The sequence below is a fragment of the Nilaparvata lugens genome, chromosome 3, assembly GCF_014356525.2.
Source record: "Nilaparvata lugens isolate BPH chromosome 3, ASM1435652v1, whole genome shotgun sequence".
NCBI lineage: Eukaryota > Metazoa > Arthropoda > Insecta > Hemiptera > Delphacidae > Nilaparvata > Nilaparvata lugens.
In genome coordinates, this window is record NC_052506.1 from 93,087,322 (window position 1) to 93,098,660 (window position 11,339).

Below are 11,339 nucleotides of genomic sequence, written 5' to 3' on the forward strand. Positions count from 1 at the left end.
TATAAAAATATTTATTTACTGTGACAAGTGATGATGATCATGATTTTTTGAAGTTTTTATTTCGTCTAGAAATTTTCACATAGAGCTGCCTTAAGTTGAAGTCATTAAGGCTGTGCAAAGGCTAAAAATAAACTTTCTACTCGTGATATTTTTCGAAGTTTTTTGATATCATCAAGCTATCAAATTGGAAAAGTTTTCTCAGGAAAACATTTTTTTCTGATCATTACTTTTTGAGATATGTTAAATAAGTTGATATAAAGTTTAAATTTTTGGGACAGAACATTGCAAATTCGGTAAGAGATAAATCCATGAGATTTAGAGCATAGATTCTTCATGGTATTGTTGATCTAGTAAAACAAATTTTTTCTGAAAGTATCAATAATTTTCAAGAAAGTCATTCAATTTACTAAACATAACCATAAATAACTTTTAGTTGAGTTATTTTTGGTTATTTTTCGTAAATTGAATAACTTTTTCAAAAATTTATATTATCAGAAAATTTTAGTTTTAATAGATCAACAGTACCATGAAGAATCCATCCTCTAAATCTCATGGATTTATATCTTACCGAATTTGAAATGTTTTGTCCCAAAAATGCAAAACTTCAGGCGCTCATATCTCAAAAAGTAATGATCAGAAAAAAAATGTTTACCTGAGAAAACTTTTTCATTTTGATAGCTTGATGATATCTAAAAACTTTGAAAAATATCACGAGTAGAACGTTTATTTTTAGCCTTTGCACAGCCTTGAATTCATTTTGAATAGAGCAGAATGTTTGATATCTACGACCTTTTCCAAGAGCTGCTTTTATGATGGATTTTTGGATTACATTTAGGCTAGTGGTTCCAAAACAGATCTGTATCCTCCACCCCAAGCTATATTATAGGCTCCCCCCCACCCAATAAGCAATAATTGACAGTACAGTAGGCAAAGTAGCAAAGCCGTTATTCTGCGGGGAATAGGATGTTATGAAGAAGCTGTCTGAGAACAAATATATAAATTTCCTTAATCTATTTTTGGTGTAATCAACATGAGCCGACCAGTTCATAAAGCTATTAAAAACTATTCCCAAGTATATTTGTGTGTGTCTACTTTTGAAATAATTCCACATTGACAGTAATTATTGTCATTAAAATTATCGCAAGTGTGCAGCTTTATACTATCAATGTAGATGCTCATGTTTGATCTAAGAGCTATATGGATAAGAATTCAGTTTTTGTTAGATCCACTGTTAGTGAGCTCTGAACGAACCATTTTTTAACTCGAGAAAGATTTCTTGTTGCTGATGAAGTAAATTCTTCCCAATCTGAATCATCGAACAAGATAGCAGTATCATCAGCCAATAAATACATTTTATCAGATTATATTAAGTTTTCTCAGGTTATTGATGTAAATGAGAAATAGAATTGGACCTAAATTGCTTCCCTGTACAACGCCATAGTCTATTGGTAGCATGGTACTCTCAAAACATTGCCTACTTTAACAAGTTGTTTCCTCTCTGTCAAATATCTAGAAAACCATTCTAATTCTTTTCCTTTTATGCCAACTACTCCAACTAGCTCCAATATAAAATGACTTGGAGTTTATTTTTTCTTGTAAATGAATGCACAAAATTAGATGTTCTCAGAGTTGAGGACTCTTGAGAAGAGGGTGGACGCTTGAGAGGGATGGATGAGGATGAAATAGGGTACGGCACCTAATTAATAATTTCGAATTGGATGTTTTTTTTTTTTTTTTTTTTTTTTTTTTTTTTTTTTTTTTTAAAGATTACGTCCTAAAGACTCCAGTCATGGAGTATAAGACAAGTCATGTTATTACATAATAATTCTAACACTAAGTAGTTCAACCTAGTTTAGGTTTGAAAGGAATTCTTGTACACTATAAAAAGCTCTATCAACTAAATATTTTTTAATTTGTTTTTTGAAAATCTTCAAATCATCATTACTTTTCAAGATTTGAGGTAGCTTGTTATAAAATTTCCTACCAATATAATCTGGTTTTTGTTCAAATAACCTACTATTGTGACCCATTATATGATAATCTGCTCTGTTTCGCGTATTATACTCATGAACATCTGAATTCTGGATCACACCACTCGTTTTCACATGCATTACAACTTCATATACATACAAAGATGGCACAGTTAATAGACCAAGCTTTTTAAATAAAGGCCTACAAGAGTCTAACCTATTCACTTTCTCTATACATCTGAGTGCCTTCTTTTGAATCTTAAACACCCTGTCCATATTTTGTTGAGATGAATTACCCCATACTAAAATAGCATACCTAATATGAGATAGTATAAGTCCATGGTAAGCAGTTAACAGTAGTTTTTTATCATTCAGCCTAGCAAGCTGCCGCAGGACAAATACCCCAGATGATATCTTATTACATATCCTCTCAATGTAAGGATGCCATGTTAATTTCCTGTCCAATAAAATTCCCAAGAATGCTACTTTCTCTTCTTGGTCTAATTCATTTTCCTCTACAAACACATTTATTTCTCTATCCTCTACTGAATTATATTTACTTTTGAATTGTAGGAATTGACATTTCTTACTATTTATTGTTAATTGCCTTTGCTTCAAGAATTGGACAATTGACTGTACTCCAGTAAAAGCATTTATTTCTAGACTATCTAATAAATAATTGTTAAAGATAAGCGATGTGTCATCAGCAAACAACAGAGCTCTGTGATCTTTTAACTCTTTTGGTAATTGGTTCACATACAACAGAAACAGTAAGGGACCCAGAATTGAGCCTTGAGGTACTCCAGCCTGGACCTCCAGTTTTTGAGATTTAATTTTTACTATTTCATTCCCATCCACCTTGGTAAGCTCAACACACTGGTTTCTACCTATGAGATATGATTCAAACCATTTTAGTTCTATACCATTCACACCTACAGTTTTTAGTATTTCCAATAATATTCTATGGTTCACACAATCAAAAGCTTTGGATAAATCAAGAAATATTGCGGCTGCCTTCTCACCTGAATCTATTATATCTATTAGTCTTTCAACAAGGGATACTATTGCAGTCTTAGTAGATTTCCCTTTCTGGAACCCATGCTGTTCATCACATATGAAATTAATTTCTTCCAGGTGCATCAATAGCCTATTTAAAACTACTCTTTCAAAAATTTTACTTATTACATTTAGAATACTAATGGGTCTATAATTTTCAACTCTTTCAGAATCACCGCTCTTGAAAATTGGCAAAATTTTTCCTTGTTTCAGATCATCAGGGAAAATACCCTGCTCTAGTGAAGTATTAAGGAGATGCAATAAAGGGTCCAGTAATTCATTTTCACATTCTTTTAAAATTTTGCTTGAGACCCCATCCAATCCTACTGTTTTTTTGTTATTCAAATTTTTTATTATTCTTGACAACTCATCTCTTGATAATGGATGAAATTTAATACCTTTTCAATTGGCTCAGAATTTAATGTAGTTGTATTATAAGTATTAGTGTTCAGTGACTTTTGGAGATTATATGCAACCTGTTGATAATACTTATTGAAAAAGTTACAAATGTCTATACTATCATCCATATAATTTCCATGTTCATCGATTATCCTAGGGACATTAGTAACTGTATCTTTTTGAGCTGCTCTCCTATTTCTATTAATTACCTCCCAAACAGCAGAGTTAAAATGGTACTAGTTGTTAATATTTCAGCTGTTTTCTTACACTTAGCTTTCCTCACTTCTTTTGCATAGTTTTTCTTTAGACATTTGTATTTGACTTCACTCGGAACATCCCTCACTAATTTAAATTCCTCATAAGCTTCCCTAACAATATTTCTTTGAGTAAGAATATCTTCAGTTATCCATTCATCTACTTTGTTTAATTTACTTTTTACTTTGACTTTTTTTATTGGACAGCATACACTAATGTGAAATCTTAGAGTATCAATGAATTGCTTATATTTGTAATTTAGGTTACAACTGTTATAAACACTACTCCAATTTTCTTGAAGCAGTTCCTGCTTCAAACAATTTATATTTCCTAGCTCATATTGCTGAATTTCTTTCACAAAAGTTTTTTTTCTGCTTGGATTCTGGCCCTGCAACTTAACATCTAAAATTTGATAGTTATGATCTGATAGATCTGAGCTACCTAACCTGACATTACAACCTTCTATATTTGTGAGGATATTATCAATAATTGTCTGTGAAGTTCGAGTTACTCTTGTATATTCGTGGACCTTAATTTCTAAATTATTCATATTAATAATATCTCTAATATCCTCTGTCATTTTATCCTGCCTGGCAAAATCGGTATTGAAATCTCCTACTACTATAACATTTGTGAAACGAGCGGTTGTAATTTCCAAAAGTGTATGGAGCAGCTCACAAAATTTTTGCCAGTCTCCATTTGGTGACCTATAGATACCTAACACTGCTACCTCAAATCGATCATCAATTTTTAACCTTAGTCCCGTCACCTCTAAATCCATCTCAACAGAAAATCTCTTAACAAAATCCAGTTCATAAGTTTGGGTATGTTTAGCATTGCTAGTGAATATACATACACCACCACTTCTATGAGCTATTCTACAAAATTCTGATCTCAGTGAATAGCCTGGAATCCTAACTTGATTTATTTCCTTTATTTTTAAGCCATGCTCTGTGAAAATAACAATGTCAGGATCCTCCTGTTTAAGAAATACTTCTAATCTGTCAATTTTGTTGCGAAGATACTGAATATTTTGATGATAAATACTAAAAACCTTACCATCTTGTGCTACTCTATCTCTAGCATTTGTAGCTATTTCCCTTTCCCTGTTTTGAGCCAATTTACTAAAAAATCGTTATTTGTTTTTTTGACTGTTTTTAAACCAGAGGATTGCAAACGGCTTTCAATCAGCTCTGCCAATCTATTACAAAAGATTACTTTGCCAGATCGATTTAGATGCAACCCATGATTAGTGAAGTTATGTCTTTTCAGCCTTTCATTTAGAAAACAAATCCCCAGTTGTTTAGAATTCTTATTTTTTAGGCTGTTGATTGTATTATGGATTGATTTGTTTGTCGAATTGATTGCTTCATTTAATTCTGGCCTATCAAACCTATTAGGAATAGTACTTATTATTAAGTTTGTTTTTTTGCTGAGTGGCACAATTTCCTTGATTTTTTCTGTTACTTGAGGAAGATGATTCAAGTTAGGTTCATTTATATTATTTGAGCCACCCAGTACAATTAGATAGTCATTTTCATCAAAGTCTTTAGTTTGTTCCCTAGCTGACTCTACAACTGCATTAATTGATGCACTTGGCTTGAAAAAACATTGGACATCAAATTTATTTTTCAATCTTTTATCAAGGAGATCACTGCAATCACGTCCATGACTGGACGTCAGTAGCAGAACTCTCCCTTTCCTATCTTTATTTCCCTCAGCTATATTTTTGGTTGCTGTCTTCAAAACCTCACTGTACGTTTTATTTCGACCATTTTCAGAGCATTTCCCATCATTTAGGTTAGATTCTATTTTTTTGCATTTGGACGGAGGTTCTATCATACATTTAGTATTATCAAATTTAGATTTTAGTTTCTTTATTTCCTCCGACATTAGACTACATTGATTTTTTAGATTTAGTATTTCTTTTTTATGGTCTTCATCTTGTAATTTTATAATCAGTTCCAAAGATTTAATTTCTTCTACCATCCCTAACCTTTCTTCCTCAGATGTTTTTAGAGTTACTTCTAATTGGTTTTTTAAATTAGTGTGGCTACTTTGTAGTTGAGCAACTTTTTCGGCTAAAGTAGTTTGAGGAACTGGGGTTTCTGGTTTTGGCGTTTTTGAATTTTGGTTTTGGGAACGCGTAAGTACTCCCGCTATGTAAAGAGCAGATTGACAAAATGCCAACCGTGACCATCCCTGTTGAAGTTCTCACCATTAATCATAAACCAGCAGTTAAGAGATGTTGGGAGATAATAAAAGATAATCTCAAAATCAAGTAAGAATTTGGAAAAGCTATTAAAAGACAAAAAAAATCAGCTATGCTCATTCTGTTGAAGTCCTATCAATTGTTTCTTGGCGAAAATTAATAGGAAAATATACATTTTTATTCAGGTTGTCAAATTGTAAACCTTTGCCCTTGGAGGGTTACCTCTCATGATAGAGCGATGATATTGGTATTTATAAGAGCAGTCGCTAAATTCCCTCTTTTGCGAATAAATTCACAAAAAATTAAGGCTGTCCGGCTCGCAAAATTACTGGGCTCAAACCTCAGCTCTAGCTCAGTGATAGATATATGAATTTTACAGATACAAGTAATCACCATAAGGTTCAATGACCGGTGATTGATAATTCTTACCGCAGCTCCTATGAAGTTCTTGAAGAATATACCAGTGAGGAAACTAAAAGAATATTCGATGACTGATTAACAGTAACCATGTACCACTAGAGAATGATAAGGACCAACTATAGTTGTTTCTGGTTGATTCTTAAAACGCTCGTCGTGAATACAGGTATTCACCAATATATCCTTCCAAATTTCCTTATAACTTACAACGCCAGTTCTTGAAGCTCTCTGGATCCTTATATGATATAACTGGAACCTTATTAATATAATTTTTTAATATACTTGTTCTGGCAGATAAAATGAATATCATCAAAGGATGATAAATATTGAGTGCTCTGAATAAGATTAATATTACTTGATTCAACAATTTTAAGTGCTGCTGAATATCTATTGGTACCAAAACAGCTCAAACTGTATATCACGAGATGAACTAGGATAAAATAAATTTCTACGATTTGTATGCTGACATAAAACACAAAATATATTCCCATAAAAATGTGTGTATAAAATATTCGATATATCTATAATTTTTCTTAAATAAATGCTTTCTGAAATCTGAATAATTATCACAGGTTTTGCCAATATTCACAATAGTATGTTTCAAATTCATAAATATATTATATTTAATACTGGTACTTAGACTTCCAGTCAATACAAAATTCTGCAAATAAAAACCTGTTTGGTCTATAGGTTTGATATACTATACTTTGTTCAATTAACAAAATTAATAATTGATAAATTATTATTCAAACATGAGATCTCAGGGATTTATATGAGCTCGGGCCGTGCGTGGAAGTAAGCTTCCTACATATATCAAATAAATTTATAAAATGTTCTTATGAACTATGTGATATTATTCAACACGTGGTGACTTTTTATTTAATTTAAGTCAATTTGAATAGCGCTTTTAATTATTTCCCCCACTATACACAGAAAATCTAAAACGAGCTCGTTTGACTTATCACTCACTTAAATGAAGTTCTTGACGGTCTCGTGGATTGAATTAATTATTTCCAATAATTAATTAGGTAGACTCCTTTCGTCTCTGCTGGGCTAGCGCGTGATCCAGATTCTTATAAGCTTCTTTCCGAATTAAAGATATATTTATGGGGGATAGTTACAAATTACAAACTCTTTGACAGCACTGAGTTCACAGATAATTTAACATTTAATACAAATATTTCACATTTAAAAAGGGTTTGGCTTAATAGTTTTAAAATTTAAAAAAGAGGAAGAAAGAACCCTAAACTCCATGTGCATCCTCTCAGGTCAAGATCTCAAGCCAGAAGAAGGAGGTTTTCAGAAAAATTTGTCTCTTCCAAGAATAATTCTGTAAGCTACTCTCTGATTGGTCTTCAATTTACTAAACTCAATACAATTGGTCGGCTTGGAAACAGGGCTTCCTCAACTTTATAATAGAAAAAATTAAATAGAAAAGTTTTTATACAAATATATGGAGTGTTTATCTTAAATTGATTTCATAAATAAATCATAACATACGATTTTAATACATTTAGTTTTTTATATGAGTTTTGTATACTCTTGATTTATCATGCTTCTTTAGATTATAATAAATATTTATACAGAAATAATGGTTGTTCGTATTTTTACACATCGACTTCCTTTAGTATACATAATATATCCTTTGTGAGTAAATTTTATATAATTCAACCTGTTATACTGGTTGATCGGATAATCAGCTGATTCGTTCAGCCTTGATTCTAATAATTATCGATTTATTCAAGATCGACTAATTCTTTTCAAAATGTAAACAAATAATTCTAACCTCAACGTTCATGCACTTTTATTTTTTATGATCCGCCAATAATAAGTAAGCCGCTTTATAATTTTTTGATCCTACCAATGGGTTCTCATAGTTATTGAATCACAATTATACATGTTTTCTTATCGTTTTTGATAATGCTATTACTTCTAATCGCTAATAATACTTGATTTAAGTTGATTTATCCTTTGACTAGGTCTAACCTTCTTTCCATTTTATAGTTCTATTAAAATTCATTGGTTCATTTTAAAATATTTGATGGTATTAAAGTACCACGTGACAAGGTATATTTCTTATTTCGGGATAGGCCTGATAAAAAAAGAAAGGCATTTATTTGTTTATTATTTCATCCACTGACCTCCTATAAAAGGGGTATTTGTACTTTTCAATATCGTAAGTCAATAAAATACAGAACATAAATACTCAAATACATGGAAAAGTCAATACATTTTTTATTCTCTCTAAACCCCATCTCGACGCTCGTAGTACTCTATGAACTCTTCACTTGAGTACGCGCATATGGACAGCAGCTCCTTCTTTAATTGCTCTCTGAATTTCGTACCAGTCATTTCTTTTATATGAGCTGACAATAAATTTTACAACCGAATACCAGAACTCCTAACACCTCGCTCATACATGGTTGTCTGGTGTATGTCGTCTCTTAGGTTGTTCCTATATCTTGTTGGGTATTGATGGAATGTTCCGCCTGTATTAAATTCATGCAGGTTTTTCTTAATGAAGCAGATTGTTTCAAAAATATATAGATATGGGAATGAGAGAATTTGGTGTTTTTTGAAAAGGGGGCGACAACTTGTTCGAATTGATTCTCCCATCATCACTCTCAATGCTCGCTTCTGCATTCTGAACACCTCAACTACGCAACTTGAATTTCCCCAAAAAATAATGCCGTATGTCAGGTGTGAGTGAAACAGTGCGAAATAAACACTTCTAAGAGACCTGGCGTCCAATATATAGCTTTTAAATTTCTCAGAACAAGAATTTCTGAGTTCAGTTTGTTTTGAGGTATTCTTGGTGAGGTCTCAAAGAAAGGTCAGAATCAACTACCACTCCAAGAACTTTTATATCATTCACGGATTCTATTTTATAGTCTCTGATACTTAAATTATTTTCTCCGGTAGTTTGGAATGGAATTTCTTTAGTTTTGTTGGTATTTAACATCAACATGTTAGCAGATAGTCATTTTTATAAATTAATAAGGGCAGTTTTACTCTCCAATTCCACATTGGACTGACTGTTGCTTTTCAGTAGAATACTCACCTCGTCGGCATATTAAACACTTTTAGCTGGTTCAAGGTATGATAGCAAGTCATTAATTGACCGAGCGAAGTGAGGTCTAAGATTCGAGTCGACGGTTTGGCAGTTCTCTTAATGTTTAAATGTTTAAATGTTTAAATGTTCAAATGTTTAAATGTTTATATGTTTATATGTTGCGCATTTACGGTGAAACGCGGTAATAGATTTTCATGAAATTTGACAGGTATGTTCCTTTTTTAATTGCGCGTCGACGTATAATATACAAGGTTTTTAGAAATTTTGCATTTCAAGGATAATATAAAAGGGAGAAGGAGCCTCCTTCATATGCCAATATTAGAGTAAAAATCAGACAATAAAATTATTCATCATAAATGAATAGACTGACAAGTGATTACACAGATGTGTGGGGAAGCCAGTCTATTGCTGTATTTCCATAAGGTCTATAGTTTCAATCAGGTATACTTGTGGATGAGAATACTGCGTGAGGTCTACTGTTCACAGAACTACTAGTATATATAATAAAAAGCAGGGGACCCAGTATTGCATTAAAAGTGCATGAGGTATGTTCCTTAAACTTGTAGAATTGTACATACTTAGTGAAGTGAATTCGTATGGCTTTTGTTGGTGGGGAGTCCCTTGCGGGAAGTTCCACCGCCTGAATATATAATTTAAGCCGTCAATGGGCCTAATGACTGTCATACTTCAGCCGGGACCGACAGTTTAACGTGCCCATCCCATAACACGGGAGTGATCTGGTTAAAAAAACTCTTGGTATAAGAGGGTTTGAACCCGGGATCTCTATGCTGCTACGCAAGAACTCTATTCACTAGACCACGGATCACTCCACCATACTTAGTTTTTAAGTTAGTATACTAAAAACATATGTAATTATAGTAAAAACTGATCGTTGGAGCCGTTTTCGAGAAAATCGCGAAAAACCCTGTTTTTGACAACATTTTCGCCATTTTAGCCGCCATCTTGAATTGGATTTGTTCGAAATTGTTCGTGTCGGATCCTTATAGGGGAAGGATCTTAAGTTTCAAATTTCAAGTCATTTCGTTGATTGGGAGATGAGATATCGTGTACACAGACGCACATACACTCATACACACACACACACACACACACACACACACATACAGACCAATACCCAAAAACCACTTTTTTGGACTCAGGGGACCTTGAAACGTATAGAAATTTAGAAATTAGGGTACCTTAATTTTTTTCGGAAAGCAATACTTTTCTTACCTATGGTAATAGGGCAAGGAAAGTAAAAATGAATGTATGGTTTTCACCCTTTTCATTGAGTTACAAAAGTGTGTGTACATGTCGAAAAGGCCGACTATTGTTTGCTAATTACCTCGCAGGTGGAGACCTCACACTTGGTCCCAAAATTTACCTTTTTCCCAGTTGGTCCCAAAGTTCCGGTCACCCATTGACCTAACACGTGTTGACTGAGCACACTAAACGCAACCAGCAGTAGTGCAAGCGTTCTGTGTGAGTGCTCCTATTGCTCTTTAAAGACTTCATTTCTCTTCTGCGTACTTGATCAAGGGCTCCCCGAAAACTAGCACAACTCGCGCATTTATAAACCACAGTCTCCTTTGATAGAAGAAGGCTTCTTTCTCTTTTATATTATCCTTAAAATTTCAAAAAACCTTATATATACGTCGACGCGCAATTCAAAAAGGAACATACCTGTCAAATTTCATGAGAATCTATTGCTGCGTTTCGCCATAAATGCGGAACATACATACATAAATAAAGACAAATAATGCAAAACCGTCGATTGAATCTTAGACCACACTTTGCTTGGTCAATTATAATAATAATTGTAAGAGATTGATTGATTGCCTTCATTAGGACGGAGTTAGCACTCTAGGCCCTAAAAGGATCTATGTAATATGAATATATATAATTTGAATTAATAAACAATTCAGAAAGTAAGGTATCAAGTGAGGTACTGATAAAG